This window comes from Eriocheir sinensis, chromosome 37 (genome assembly GCF_024679095.1).
Source record: "Eriocheir sinensis breed Jianghai 21 chromosome 37, ASM2467909v1, whole genome shotgun sequence".
Lineage (NCBI taxonomy): Eukaryota > Metazoa > Arthropoda > Malacostraca > Decapoda > Varunidae > Eriocheir > Eriocheir sinensis.
Genome location: NC_066545.1, coordinates 4,146,363 through 4,161,313, shown reverse-complemented (window position 1 = coordinate 4,161,313; position 14,951 = coordinate 4,146,363). Strand labels below are relative to the sequence as shown.

The 14,951-nt window shown below is 43.0% G+C and overlaps 1 protein-coding gene across 4 annotated transcripts in view; it reads left to right on the top strand.

The window, feature by feature from the left end:
* Window positions 1–14,951, top strand: part of LOC127008084 (MICAL-like protein 1) — a 49,020-nt gene that overhangs the window by 11,326 nt on the left and 22,743 nt on the right. The window contains exon 1 of one of the 4 annotated variants that reach the window (XM_050879647.1): window positions 8,058–8,200. The exons of the other annotated variants lie outside the window; for them this stretch is intronic. The gene's annotated coding sequence lies outside the window, so the exon portion shown is untranslated. Of the gene's footprint in view, window positions 1–8,057; window positions 8,201–14,951 lie in introns of those variants that run through there. 4 annotated transcript variants of the gene reach the window in all.

Here is a 14,951-nt window from a genome sequence, read left to right as displayed (position 1 = left end):
CACATAGTTGATAATTACTTAATATTGTTTGCCCAAGGAGAAACTAAGGAGAGTGAGTGAAATTCGGCATCAGTGCGTAGTGAATCGGAGAGAGGAGGAGGGATCAGTAAATAGAGGAAAAAGCAGATTGTTCAGAGTGTGATTATCACCAACTACCGCTAATGAACCTGATAGCCATGGTGAAGGGTTGGGAAAACAATTATAACGAGGAGATATAATTGGTCTTTGGGGAACATGGAGAAAAAAATAGGAATATAATCATGTGGAGGAGAATTCTAAATATGCTTGGACCAAGAAGGTTTGGACCAGTTTGAACTCGAATAAGAAATGCGTACGGAGTCGGGAGCGTGAGAAGGAAGAGGAAGTGAGGGAGGGAGAGATAGAGGATGTTTAGAATTGTTGTTAGTACTGCCTGCGGTGAAAGAATGGAAGGTGGTGTAGGTCATGAGTGCTCCTTTGTTGTTCCTTACAGTCCAAATTATATGCCTGCCGAAAAACTATCTTGATGTGCAGTGAAGAAAGCAGTCCTTAGAGCCAGTTCGACAGTCTAACACAGAATCACTGTAAGCGCCTAAACCAAATCATATTCACCAAAATGATCCGTTATCTCTACTCAATACCAGACACTTAAGAGATTCCCTGTGTGGTTTTCTATTGTTTCTTTCTTTTTATATCAACGCCAAACACTATACAAGGAATGTTCATGGTATTTTGTGTTTGGTTGGGGAGCTTACAAACTTGCTGTAATGGTTAGGGTGGTATTCTCAGACATTCCCTCCTCTCACAACCAATATTTCCAAATGTCACAAAGGTTATCAGAAAGGTTCCCATGAGTGTTTTATTCACGTTCATGGTACAGGGGCTTTGTCATATTACCACCATGGTCATAAATTTACCCATGGAAATACCCACAACTCCTACGAAAGCCTTATCAAATGTGGGTGTGTGAGTCCTGAAACGTTTAAGAATATGGCCCTTAGTCTGGAATGTGCACGTGTCATTCCCTGCCTTATCAGTGATCTTAGACGAATGGAGGGAAGAATTACTGACCTTGCTTGTTTCTTATTTTCTTTACTTTCAAATGTTCAAGATGGTAAAGAAATGGTATGCTTTTCGATATGTTCCCCTTTTTAACGTAATAGTCTTTTCTAAGAAGGGATTATCAAGACTTCTGTTAAACTTGATTGGCTTTTGTCAAGACTTCTGTTAAATGTGATTGGCTTTTGTTCTTAGTAAAATCCTCCCTCTGACCTGTTCATGGAAGCTGAGTATACACTGAACATATATATTTTAATTCTTCCATCTTTTTCTTTGATTTTTTTTCCTTCTTTCCCTCCGTCATAGCTCGTTTGCCTCATACCTTTCCTGGTTTCTTCCTTTTACCTTCGTTTCCTTTCGGTCTCATTCTTTCATTTTCCCTCAGTATATATAAATAATCGTTTGTAATAGGTACGTAATAGGAAATGGGGACAGAAAATAGGAGGAGGAGGAGGAGGATGTGACGGTGCTGGCGATAGAGGTTAAGTGCGCCAGTGGATGTTACGTTACGCCAAGCTCAGCAGAGTTAACACACACACACACACACACACACACACGAAATTATCAGCTGGAGTTTATGAGTATGAGATTTCCTCGTATCCATCCGTCCTCGTGTGTGTGTGTGTGTGTGTGTGTGTGTGTGTGTGTGTGACTAAAATATAATGGCCTGTGTATGGACGGCCTTGAGCGTATGTTGTATGCACGGCTGATCATATGTTTTGTGTTACAGTAGTAGTTGTAGTAGTAGTATATAGTAGTTGTAGTAGTAGTATATAGTAGTAGTAGTAGTATATAGTAGTAATAGTAGTAATAGTAGTAGTAATAAATGGCATCTTCACATTGTTATTACTAGTTACTATTTTTTTGCTTCAAAGACTTACTATATTACTATTTTAAAAGATCGAGGGTTAGTATTTATGGCTGAATAGGGGAGTATCAAGTCATTTCTTAATCAAGCAAAAGTTGGTAATTCTTTAGGCATATATTTTTTTTTTTTTTTTTTTTTTTTTTTGTGTGTGTGTGTGTGTGTGTAGTTTGGTGTTGCCCTTGGCCTGGCTCCCCTACCTTAAAAAAAGCAACTAAGGATGATGATGATGGTGGATAATAATAAAGACAGTAGTAATAATAATAATGAATTGTCAACACAACAAATTAACAATCTTGAAAAGAACCGCAACAAACACAGCTCATTAAAACACACACACACACACACACACACACACACACACACACACACACAGACGCTTACCTAACGTCATTACGAATGCACAAGTCTCGTAATAGACCAACAAGCCCATTAAGACGACCTGAAGGGGTGTGTTGAGGTGGTTTGGGGAGCGGTTACGTCACGAGAGAGAGAGAGAGAGAGAGAGAGAGAGAGAGAGAGAGAGAGAGAGAGAACTGCAATCCCTGTGTCACGCGTCCATAATAACTACAGTATGTGTGTGTGTGTGTGTGTGTGTGTGTGTGTGTTATTGTTTATGTTGATGAGTCACGGGGCACACACACACACACACACACACACACCGTTGTGAAGAATTACTAGTGCATAGAGGTGTTAAATGTCTCCCTATGCGCCCCCTTTCTCTCTCTCTCTCTCTCTCTCTCTCTCTCTCTCTCTCTATCTCTCTCTCTCTCTCTCTCTCTCTCTCTGTATCATGTAACTTGAGATCATTATTATATTTATCTTTTCATTTCTACCTTCCTTCTTAATCGTGTATATTTTTTTGCTCTTCCACGGATTCTTTTTTTTTTTTTTTTTTTTTTTTATCCCTCTCCTTCGCACGTCCTTCTCCTGCCTCCCTTGTCATCCTTCCTCCGTTTCCTCATCTTCCTTCTTTTTCTACCTTCCTCTCTCCTTGTTCCTTCAACCTCCTTCACCTCCTCCGTTATTTCCTTTCTCCTAAAAAAAAAAAAAAATCCTACGAGAGAGAGAGAGAGAGAGAGTCATTATGTCTTACTTGTATCAGTCACTTAATTTTTATCATCATCATCATCATCATCTCCACCGCAAACATCTCCTCCTCCTCCTCTTCTCTCTCTTCCTCCTCCTCCTCTTCTTCTTCTTCTTTTTCTTCTTCTTCTTCTTCTTCTTCTTCTTCTTCTTCTTCTTTTTCCTCCTTCCTCCCCTCCTCCTCCTCCTCCAGCTATCATCATCACTTTCTGCTTGACTGGAAGGGAAAAGATGAAAATGCAAGTGTTCCACGTATTTATGTGAAACGCGTGAAACTTGATGGTTGTGAATGGTGGTGGTGGTGGTGGTGGTGGTGAAAGGCAGGCGTGATGGTGATCTTTCCTTTCCTCCTTTCTCCTATTTATTGTTATTATTATTATTATTGCTTTATTTACTGATCTTTCTTCCTATCGTTAATTTGTCTTCTTCTCTTCCTCATGTCTCTCATATATTGCTATTATTATTATTGCATTACTCTCTAATCTTGCTTCCTCCTCATTCATTTTTTTCTTCTTCTCTCCTCTTCTCTCTCCCTCTCTTCCTCCTCTTCCTTCTCTTTTCCATTCCCAGTTTTTTCTTCTTTCCCTTCATATTTCTGATCCCTCAAGGGTTATTTTCTTACTCTCAGCAAGGTATATAATATTTTTCGTTTTTTGTTTCTTTTTTTTTTCCCCACGAGTTGAATTTTCTTAACCAAGGAAATAAAATTCTTGCTGTTATTGCATTTCTATAGTCGTTGCATTATTATTATTATTATTATTATTATTATTATTATTATTATTATTATTATTATTATTATTAGTAGTAGTAGTAGTAGTAGTAGTAGTAGTAGTAGTTATTGTTGTTGGTGATGGATAGTAATAATTGTAGTTGTTGTTGTTGGTGCTCTTAGTGGTAATGATAGTGATGGTGATGATGGTTGTGGCGGATGATAATGGGTAATGGCAGTGAGTGTTGCGGTGGTGCCTGTTATGTTGTTGCTGTTATTGTTGTAATAGATGATGTGGGTGGGGATTCTCTCTCTCTCTCTCTCTCTCTCTCTCTCTCTCTCTCTCTCTCTCTCTCTCTCTCTCTCTCCACCGTTCATTAATAAACCAGTTATTTTTTATTACTTATCGATTAATTACAGAACTTAATAACTAGTCAAGTGTTTAATGTGTGTGTGTGTGTGTGTGTGTGTGTGTGTGTGTGTGTGTGTGTGTGTGTGTGTGTGTGTGTGTGTGTGTGTGTGTCGGGAGTAGAAAATGAGAAATGATAATAAGTAAAGTCACAAAAAATAATAATAATAATAAAACGATTGGGATGTCATTGAGGAAACGTGACACGGGAAACTAAAAAAAAAAAGTTGAATTAAATATATACTTTGGGCCAAGGTTGTGTGTGTGTGTGTGTGTGTGTGTGTGTGTGTGTGTGTGTGTGTGTGTGTGTGTGTGTGTGTGTGTGTGTGTGTGTGTGTGTGATGAATACGTGGTGATGTTGGGGACTCCGTATTTATGAACTTGACAACCTTGACAGTCCATCATCACCATCACCACCACCACCATCATCATAATCATAGTCATAATCGCTGCCACCATTGCCACCTCCACCACCATCATCAGTCATCACCATCTTCATTACCACCTCCACCACCATCATCAATCATCACCACTTTCATCACCACCATCACTGTTCTCTCATCGGCTCGGCTTGTTATCCGGCGGCGGCGGTGGTGGTGGTGGCGGCGGCGATGGGGCGTGTCGGGGATGGTGTTGTGGTGGTGTTGTGGGAGGGGGAGGGGTGGCAGGTTAGATGGCCCAACTCTGGACTTTCACCACCGTAATGATGGGGTGTGGTGGAGGCAGCGCTGGTGGTGGTGGTGGTGGTTGTCTGCGTCTCCACCCCTCACCACCACACCACACCACCACAAGCACTTCCTATTACCCCTACCCTCACCCTCCCGCTCCTCCTGCTCTTCCTCCTCCTCTAACCTACCAGAACTTCCCTACCTCAAGCTTCACCACCACCACCCACTACCACTTCGCAGGTTGACGTGGTGGTGGTGGAGGTGGTAATGGAGGAGGATGGGTGGAGTAATGGGAACGGCTATGCATCCTATTGTTTCAGCTGAAGATAAAAAAAAAAAGAATAATGATAGACGGTTCTGTATAGTGAAGCGTAATTTCTCCGTGTTGTTTTGGTGGTGATGGTGATGGTTAGTGATGGTAGCGAAGGTGATGGTGAAGATGTCTGGTTCGAGTAACTGTTATTTTTTCTTACTTTTTGTGGGTTCTTATACAGTCATTCCCTTTCTTTTGTGTGTGGTAGTGTTGTTATTGTACTGTTATTCCTTCTTTTTTTCTGATAGTGTTGTTGTAATGTCATTTTTTCTTACCTATTTTCTATTGTGTTACTGAAGGTTTTGATATGACGAGGTTGTCCTATTGTCGTGGTGGTGGCGTGAGAGGAAGCATCCGAGGGTGGGCTTGTGTCTGTGTGTGTGGGTGGGTGAGGGGGGGGGGAGAACCTTGCACTCACACAAACTGATACCGTAGTGGGGGTGGAAGTGGAGGTGGTGGTGGTGGTGGTGGTGAACTCTTTTGGTGGTAATAATGTCGGGAATAGCAGTGGTGGTGTATTGATGATGCTGGCAAGAGTGGCAGTGGTGGTGGTGTTGGTAGAAGTGGCGGTGTGTATTGGTGGTGATGGTGGAAATGATTGATTGATGCTAAACTAACCACGAAAAAAAACAAGAAAGCAAAACTGAAGAAACGCTATAGCAAGTTGATATCTGTGTTGTGTTGAAGTGGCGGTGTGTATTGATGGTGTTGGTGGTGATGGTTGTTATGATTGTAATATAGTGATGCTAAACTAACCACGAAAGAAAACAAGAAAGCAAAACTGAAGAAACGCCATAGGAAGTTGATATTTGTGTTGTGTTGAAGTGGTGATGGTGGGAATGGTTGTCGTGATGATGGTGATGTATGATAGTAACAAAAAAAAAAAAAAAAACGAAAAAAAACTAGAAAAAAATGAAGTCCCTTACCAAGTGCATATATTATCTAGATCAAAAGTGAAATTCATAATATATACCGTACATTGAAAAAAATATTGTTGTAGTGGTTTATGATAGTGATGCGTGTTAGTGTGTGTGTGTGTGTGTGTGTGTGTGTGTGTGTGTGTGTGTGTGTGTGTGTGTGTGTGTGTCAGAATGATAGATATGCATGATAATTACAGAAAACAGTGAAAGAGAAAAACAATTGAAGTCCCATTGGAAGTTCATATTTCCAGATCAAAGTGAAATTCATATTAAAAACACCGAAAAAAAAAAGTTGGAGTAGTGGTTTGTAATGCTGATGAGTGGTCGTGTATTATGTGGAATGGTATTTAGGAGCAGTAAATAGCGGGCTTTTTTTTTCATTATTGTTTTCTTTTTTTTACGCCCTTGCACTGTCTCCTCTGCTGTAAAAAAAAAAAAAAAGTAACAACATTGATTAAGAGTAGCGTTAAGAGCGGACACTTTTATAACGACACTTTTATAACGTTGTAAAACTCCCGTTGTTGTTATAGTCGTTGCGGTACTTTGATCGTGTTTGTGATGATGGTGGTGATGGTCAAGGATTCCATGTACTCTTAAGACTCAACTCCTTCATGGTGGTGGTAGTGGTGATGATGGTGGTATTGGGGGTGGTCAAGGGCAAGGATCTACTCTTAAAACTCCTCGGTGGTGGTAGTAGTGGTGATGTTAGGAGAGAGGAAGGAAACCATGAAAGAAGGAAGGTGAAGAAAGGGACTGTGGTGGTGGTGTTAAGAGAGAAGGAAGGAGAGCGTGAAAGAAGGAGGTGGTGGTAGTGGTGATGTTAGGAAAGAGGAAAAAATGAAAGAAGAAAGGTGAAGAAAGGGACTGGTGGTGGTGGTGTTAGGAGAGAAGGAAGGAGAGCTTGAAAGAAGGAAGGAGAAAGAAGAAAGAGGCGGTGATAGTGGTTTTGGGAGAAGGATGGTGATGATGTTGGTGGTGTTGGAAGAGAGGAAGGAAAGCGTGAAAGAAAGAAGATGAAGGAAGGAAGTGTGGTAGTGATGGTGATGATGTTGGTGATGTTGGAAGAGAGAAAGAAAAAAGATGAAGGAAGCAAGTGTAGTGGTGATGTTGGTGATGTTGAGAGGGAGGAAGGAAGTTGAAGGAAGGAAATGTCTCAAAATACGATGTTTAATCAGTAAATAATAAAAAAAGAGAAAGTAGAAGTGAATAAACATCCTCACGCCGATAATAATGCAGAGCTACGAGGAACAATGGGAAAAGTAATTCTCTCTCTCTCTCTCTCTCTCTCTCTCTCTCTCTCTCTCGAACACACACACACACACACACACACACACACACACACACACACAAAGCGATCACCCAGACTCAGGCCAAGACCATAAAACTTTCCCTCCGTGTGTGTGTGTGTGTGTGTGTGTGTGTGTGTTAGAGAGAGAGAGAGATGGACTTCCTTCCAGCCATTCTAGAAGTATCCCTCCTCCTCCTCCTCCGCCGCCTCCCCCCTATTTCCTTCCTCCGTTCCTCCTTGTTCGGTCTCCTCCAGGTGTTTTCCTTCATCCAGGTGTAGACATGTCGTTCTTTCTTTATTCTTTTCTCTCCTCACATAAATATTCGCTTGTCTGGTTCCGCGCGAAGGAAATAAGAGAGAGAAAGAAAAGTTTACACAGTGGGGAGGAGGATGGAGGGAAGGGGGAGGGGATAAGAGGGGGGGGGTAACCTGTGTATTTTTGGTGTATACTTACGTGAGAACCTGTGTTGAGGTGTGTGTGTGTGTGTGTGTGTGTGTGTGTGTGTGTAGCGATTATCTTTATCTTTTTTCTACTATTTTCTGCATGTCTGGGAGTTGCTTGGGATCGAAGAGAGGGAGGAAAGGAGAGAGGAGAGAGGAGGGGAGGAGGAAGGGGCGTGGTGGTAGTAGTGGTGGTGGGGGCGTTGATCGTAGTGGGAGGAAGAGGAGGGGGGAGGAAGGGAGGGAGGGAGGGTGAGAGCAGGTGAGGGTGGTTGAGTGAGGCAGAGGAGAGGAAAGGAAGGAGGAGGCAGGCCAGTCAGTGTGTATTGAGCCTTGTCAAGGGAAGGGTGTGTCGCCAGCCCTCCCCAGCACCTTATCTGACTGGTCCCTGTCTTGCCTGTCCCCTCCTACCCCCCCCATCACCTCCCCCTCTCCTTCCTCCTGCAGTGTCCCCGCAAAGGTTAGTTCATTGATTGACTGGATCGGTTATTCTGTGTACCCTGACGATGCTTTATATTATTATTATTATTATTGTTTTTTTGTTGTTTGTTTGGTGGTGGTGTTAGTGAATACGTTAATGTTTGTTTTTGTTCTTTGTTGTCATTGTTATTTATCTTTTTTTGGCTACTACTACTACTACTACTACTACTACTACTACTACTACTACTACTACTACTACTACTACTACTACTATTACTGCGGTATTTTAACTGAAACATGAACAACTACCACAGTTATAATTACTGCTATATCATACCTCTTCTATTTTTTTTTTCCTTCATCTTTCTCTTCTTCTTTGTCTTCATTTCCTCCTCCTCCTCCATCCATTACTCTTACTGTTATTTTTTATTGTTATTACTCGCTGGATGGATTCCCTTTTGTACTGGCAAACTTTAACCTTTTCGTTTTTGCTTTTCTTTAGGCGGGTGGGTGGGGGCGGAGGGCGGGAGAGAGGGGTTAAATGGCCTGACTTGATCCCGGATTGGCGAATTTGACCTCTCTCTCTCTCTCTCTCTCTCTCTCTCTCTCTCTCTCTCTCTCTCTCTCTCTCTCTCTCTTCAGTTTCCTTTGTGTTGCTTTACGTAATGCCGCGCGTGAATGCTTGACTGAAGATGTTTAATTTTTATCCGCCCTCTTCTTCTTTCTTCTTCTTCTTCAATTTCACCATCTTTAATTTTATCCACACTCCTCTAATTTCATCCACACTCCTTTTCTTTTCTTTTTTTTCTTTTTTCCTTCGTTATTTCTTTTTTCCTCTTTATAGTAACTCTCACTCTTTCATTTCCTCACTTCATCTTTTCTTCTTCACTTTCCTCTTCTTCTTCTTCTTCTTTTTCTTCTTCTTCTTAACGTTCCCAGACCTTTCTCGTTCTTTCGCATTTTCATTCTTTTCTTATTTTGCTTTTTTTATCTTTTGCATTTTTTTTCACTCCGTAAGAACGATGATAATGTTACCAATCGATATTACTAAGTCTTCCCTTCCCCTCTTTCTTACTTTCCATGTTTACCAAAAGTTTCCATTATCATTTTTTTCACCTTGCAATTTTTTTCGTTCTCGTTTTACAAATTGCATATTATTACCTTTGTGAACGAAGTGTTTGTATTGCATAAGATTAAGTTCAGTTTACCTTAGTTTCTCTTTCTGCAAAATCAGCAAGAGTAGTAAAGTATGATGTTTGAGGCGTAGTGTGTGTGTGTGTGTGTGTGTGTGTGTGTGTGTGTGTGTGTGTGTGTGCTGTTGCGTGAAGTTAGGGTAATTATTGTCAAGCCACCTGCCGTCTCCTGGAAAGGTGTGAGTGAGGTGGTCTAGTCAAGCTTTTTCCAGGTAAACTTTTGTCTGGTGTGTGTGTGTGTGTGTGTGTTGTTCTTTGTTTAGTGTGTTAGTATTTGTAGTGTTGGGGAGTGTGTTAGTGTCTGTATAGCTCTTTGTAATGTTTGTGTAGTGTGTCTGTAGTCATTGTGTTACTGTTTGTGTATTGCTTATAGTGGTTTGTGTTTGTATTGTTTGTGTATTGTTTGTCTGCGTAGTGTTTCGTGTAGTCATTGTGTGTGTGTGTGTGTGTGTGTGTGTGTGTGTCAGGTGGTTGTTCTTTAGGTAAGTCTGATTGGCAGGTGTGTGTATGTCATGGTTTCCTCCCCCTGCCCCCCGCTTGTTTGTCTGCTTCTCTCTCTCTCTCTCTCTCTCTCTCTCTCTCTCTCTCTCTCTCTCTCTCTCTCTCTCTCTCTCTCTCTCTCTCTCTCCTTGGTTTTAGGGACGTGTCCTGAATAGTTTCCGGCATATATTACGCATATATTTTCTCTCCCCCATCCCCCCCAACCTCTCTCTCTCTCTCTCTCTCTCTCTCTCTCTCTCTCTCTCTCTCTCTCTCTCTCTCTCTCTCTCTCTCTCTCACATACGCAGCATCAACACCAAGCTATTGCGAAACGCCGTGTGTACTCCATAGTGTTGAGGGGGGAGGGGGAAGGAGAGAGGGAGGGAGGGGAGGAGGGGAGGAAGGTAAGAGAGGGTGGAATAGGCAGGTAACTTGGGGGGTGGGATGGGATGGTGGGAGGAGGAATAGGGTGTGGGTGGGTGTGTTTTTGGTGGGTAACAAGGAGGGTGTATAGGCAGGTAGGTGGGTGAGTGGGAGGGAGGAGGAAAGACTGGGAGGAAGGAGGGTGTGGCAGGGAGGGACAAAGGGAGAGAGGAAGGGAGGGAGGGAGGGAGGGAAGGTAGCAGGCTGGTGTTAGGGTTTGTTTGGTGTAAGGGAGGAAGGAAGGGAGGGGTTACGTAGGCAGGGAAGGAGGGAAGACAGAAGGAAAGCTGGGAGTGAGGCAGGTGTAAGAGGGAGGAACGGAGAGGAGGAGGAGGAGGAGAAGCAGGAGTTACAGGAGTGAGGAAGAAAAGGAGAAGTAAGACAGGAGGAAAAGAGGAGGGGATGTGACGGAGACAAATATAAGCAGTAGGAGAGGAGGGAAAGCAGGAGTTATAGGAGGGAGATAATTGAGAAAGAGGGAAGACAGGAGAAAAGGGTTGATGAGGTGAATAAGACGAGTGTAGACAGTAGAGAAGGAGGAGGCGGAGGGGGAAGAAAAGCAGGAGTTATATAGAAAGAGGGAGGTAAGGAGTGAGAAAGAGAGGGAGGAGGAGAGAAGGAGGGAAAGGAGAGTTTGGGTGACAGGCAAATGGAGGCAGTAGGAGAGAAGGAAGAAGTAAGGAAGAAAAGAGGGGGGTGGGGAGCTGAGACAAATGGAGGTAGTAGGAGAGAAGGAGAGGAAGAAAAGGAGGAAAGTAAGAGAGAAAGGGAGGAGAATAGAAGACAAGAAAAAAAAAGTGTGAATGGCTAAGAGAAGTATAAGCAGTAAGGGACAAAGGAAGGAAGAGAAGCAGTAGGTGAAGGAGGAGGTAGATAGAGGAGGAGAAGAAGAGGGTGTTGATGGATGAAGAGTGTCTGGAGGAGAATGGGAGGGGAGGAGGAAGAGGAGGAGTCGAGGATGAATGAAAGGTAGAAGAGGATGTGGAGGGAGGGAGGGAGGGAGAGGAGAGGAAGGGAGGGTGAGAGTAGGGAAAGTAGAATGGGAGAAGGGAGAGAGAAAGGGCAGTAGTAGTAGTAGTAGTAGTAGTAAGAGGAGGAGGAGGAGGAGGAGGGGGTGAGAGAAGCGGAAAGGCAAGGGAGAAGGAAAGAGAGAGGGAGGGAAAGAGGTTGGAGGAAAGTTGGAGGTAGGGACTCGGGAGGGTAGCTGGAAAGAAGAGAGAGAGAGAGAGAGAGAGAGAGAGAGAGAGAGAGAGAGAGAGAGTAGTAGTAGTAGTAGAAGGAGAGGAGGGAGGGTACCTGGAAAGAGACGAAATAGGGGGGAGGGAGGAGTTAAGGAGGGTAGGAGTAGGAGAGGGAGAGAAGGGAGGGCAACTGGAAAGGGAGACGGAGGAGGGAGTAGGGTAGAGGGAGGGAAGGAAGGAGGGAACTGGAAAGAGACGGGTGGGTAGGTGTAGGAGGGAGGGAAGGAGGGCAGCTGGAAAGAGGGACTGCTTGGGGGAGGGAGAGAAGGAGGGGGTGAGGGAGGAAGGGGGGGGGCAGGGAGGGTATGGGCCGTTATTTAGGGCAGGAGGGCGAAGGTTCACTCGATGGCGGGCTGGTTGGTCGCTTGAAGACACGTTATTCATTTCATTCATTCCCTCCCGTCCTCCTCCTTCCCTCCTCCTCCTCCATCTGCTCCTGTTGTCTCTTGATCATCTTCAGTCTGTATTTCGACGTCATTTCTTTGTTTTCATTCTTATTCTGTATCTTTTTGTTCTGCGTCTTATTACCAACGTCAGTATTGCTATTATTATTAAGTTTTGCCCTTCATTCATTTTTTTTTTCTTTTACTCGCTGTGCTTTTATTTGTCATTCTTCGACGTCATTTCTTTGTTTGTATTGTTATTCTATATCTTTTTGTTCTGCGTCTTATTACCAACGTCATTATTATTATTATTGAGTTTTGCCCTTCATTCATTTTTTTTTTTTTGGTTTCTTTTACTTGGTGTGCTTTTATTTGTCATTCTTTCCTTCCTTCCTTTCTTTCCCTCTTTCATTGCTTACTCTCGTTGACTTGTTTTTGGTAACGTTGTAGTTTAATTATTGTTATTCCCACGTTATTAATTAAAAGTTTTCTATGATAATTTCTCATCTACCATTGTTTTTTCTTTGTTTTTCCTTCCTTTCTTCCGTTTTTCATTCTTTTCTTTATTTTCTGTCTTTTTTTTATCTTCCTCTTTCCGTTTTTTTCTTATTTTCCTTCCTTCTTTCTTCTTTGTTTCCTTCCCTTCCGTAATCCCACCCCAGCATCACGTAAGCCACTGTGTGTGTGTGTGTGTGTGTGTGTGTGTGTGTGTGTGTGTGTGTGTGTGTGTGTGTGTGTGTGTGTGTGTCTGGAAGGATCGGTTTCCGTCACGTGACCCCACATCTCCATGCCTCCTCCTCCTTCGGTGTATTGTGTGATCCCTCCTCCTCTCCCTCCTCCTCTTCTCCTTCTTTCTTTTTTTCTTCTTTTTCTTCTTGTGTGATCATTTCTCCATTCTTATTTTTCTTTTCTTTTATTCTTCTTCTAATTCTTCTTTTCCTTTTTTCTTTCTTCTATTTCTTCTTTTTCTTCTTAGCTTTTTCTTAATCATCATCATTTTGCTTCATTATTTTCCATTATTATTATTATTATTATTATTATTATTATTATTATTATTATTGTCTATTTCTATCATTATTACTATTGTTATTATTATCGTTATTATTATCGAGTTGGAGAGAGAGAGAGAGAGAGAGAGAGAGAGAGAGAGAGAGAGAGAGAGAGAGAGAGAGAGAGAGAGAGAGAATTACGTATGCCTAGGTATCAATGCTTTCTCATGACGTGTATATAAATGTTGTATACGCACATGCTGGCCCCTTCATGTGTGTGTGTGTGTGTGTGTAGCCTTGGTGGAGAGGCGTGACCACCAAGGTAAGCCAATCACGTTGAGAGAGAGAGAGAGAGAGAGAGAGAGAGAGAGAGAGAGAGAGAGAGAGAGAGAGAGAGAGAGAGAGAGACGATAAATTACCACCAAATAACAAAAGCCGAGAGAGAGAGAGAGAGAGAGAGAGAGAGAGAGAGAGAGAGAGAGAGAGAGAGAGAGAGAGAGAGAGAGAGAAAGTGGAGGAAGTCATGTGTTGTTCCAGGCCGTTTTCTCTCTCGCCCCAACGCTTCTTCCTTCCCTCCATCCCTCTCTCTCTCTCTCTCTCTCTCTCTCTGTTGGGTGTGTTGTGGGGGAGTATATTCTATTAAATCTTATTGATTTCATTACATTTATTTATTTATTTGTTAGTAATATTAAAACGACAACGAGAATAATAACTACAACCACCACCACTACTACTACTACTACTACTACTACTACTACTACTACTACTACTACTACTACTACTACTACTACTACTACTACTACTACTACTACTACTACCACCATTATCTCTTGTCATGAATGAATGGATCGTGTGTGTGTGTGTGTGTGTGTGTGTGTGTGTGTACCGTTACTGGGTCAAGAGTCACGCTTGTATTCACATGACCCTTTGACACCCCCCTTCACCCCCACCATCTTCACCCCCTCCCCCCTTTTCTTCTCTACCATTCCCCCTCTACTAACCCCTGCCCCGTCGTCTCCTTCCCACGCTCCTGCCCCCCAGTCGCTCCCCTCACACACACACACACACACACACACACACACACACACACACACACACACACACACACACACATACACAGGTGAGGCTTGACCAGGTAATGACAGTGCTACTTCCTGCCCCCTCAACCTCTTCCCCCTCCTTCCCTACATCCTCCTCCTCCTCCTCCTCCTCCTCCTCCTCTTTCTCCCACCCAACTTTCTTTGCTCCCACCCATCTTTCTCCTCCATGCCCTCTTCTCTCTTCGTATATATCCATTCCAGTCTTTCTTACTTTATTTTTCTCCATTTCTCCCTCCCTTTTTTTCTCTTATCTCTCTCCTCCTTCCCTTCCTCTTATTCCACTTCTCTTTTCTTTCTTCTTTGCTCTCATCTTTCTCCTCACTTCCCCACCTCCCCTTCTTCCTCTCTTCCCCCTCCTCCTCCTCCTCCTCCCTCTCTTACTCCACTTCTTTTTTCTTCCTTTCTCCCTCCCAACTTTCTTTGCTCCCATCCCTCCCTCCTTCCCTCCTTCTTACTCCACTTCTTTTTTCTCCCTTTCTCCCTCCCAACTTTCTTTGCTGCCAACTTTCTCCTCTCTCATTTTACAATCTTTCTCCTCCCTCTCATTCCCCATTCTTTCTCCTTCTTTTCTTCCTATCCTTCATCCTTACCTCCCTACTTCCGTTCCCTTCTTTTCCTTTTTTCTCCCCATTCAACTTTCTTTGCTCTCAATTTTCTCTCTCTCCCTCCCTCCCTCTTTTTTCCCCCTTCATCTAACCTTTCCGTGCCAACCCATCCCATCTTCGATTCTTTCATCTTTTTTTTTTTTTTTGTGTGTGTGTGTGTGTGCCTGTTATTGCCTCTTGTTTTCCTCCTTTCTTCCTGTTTCTTCCTCTCACCTTTCTACTTGTTCCTCCCTTCCTTTCATCCCATCTTCCCTTCCTTACCATTTTTCTCCTTGCTTCCGGTCCCACTCCTTACCTCCTTCTTCCCTTCCTTTTCTCTTCCTGTTTATCTTCCTCGTCTCTGCTTCGTCTCCTTCCTCTCCCTTCTTCCCTCCTCT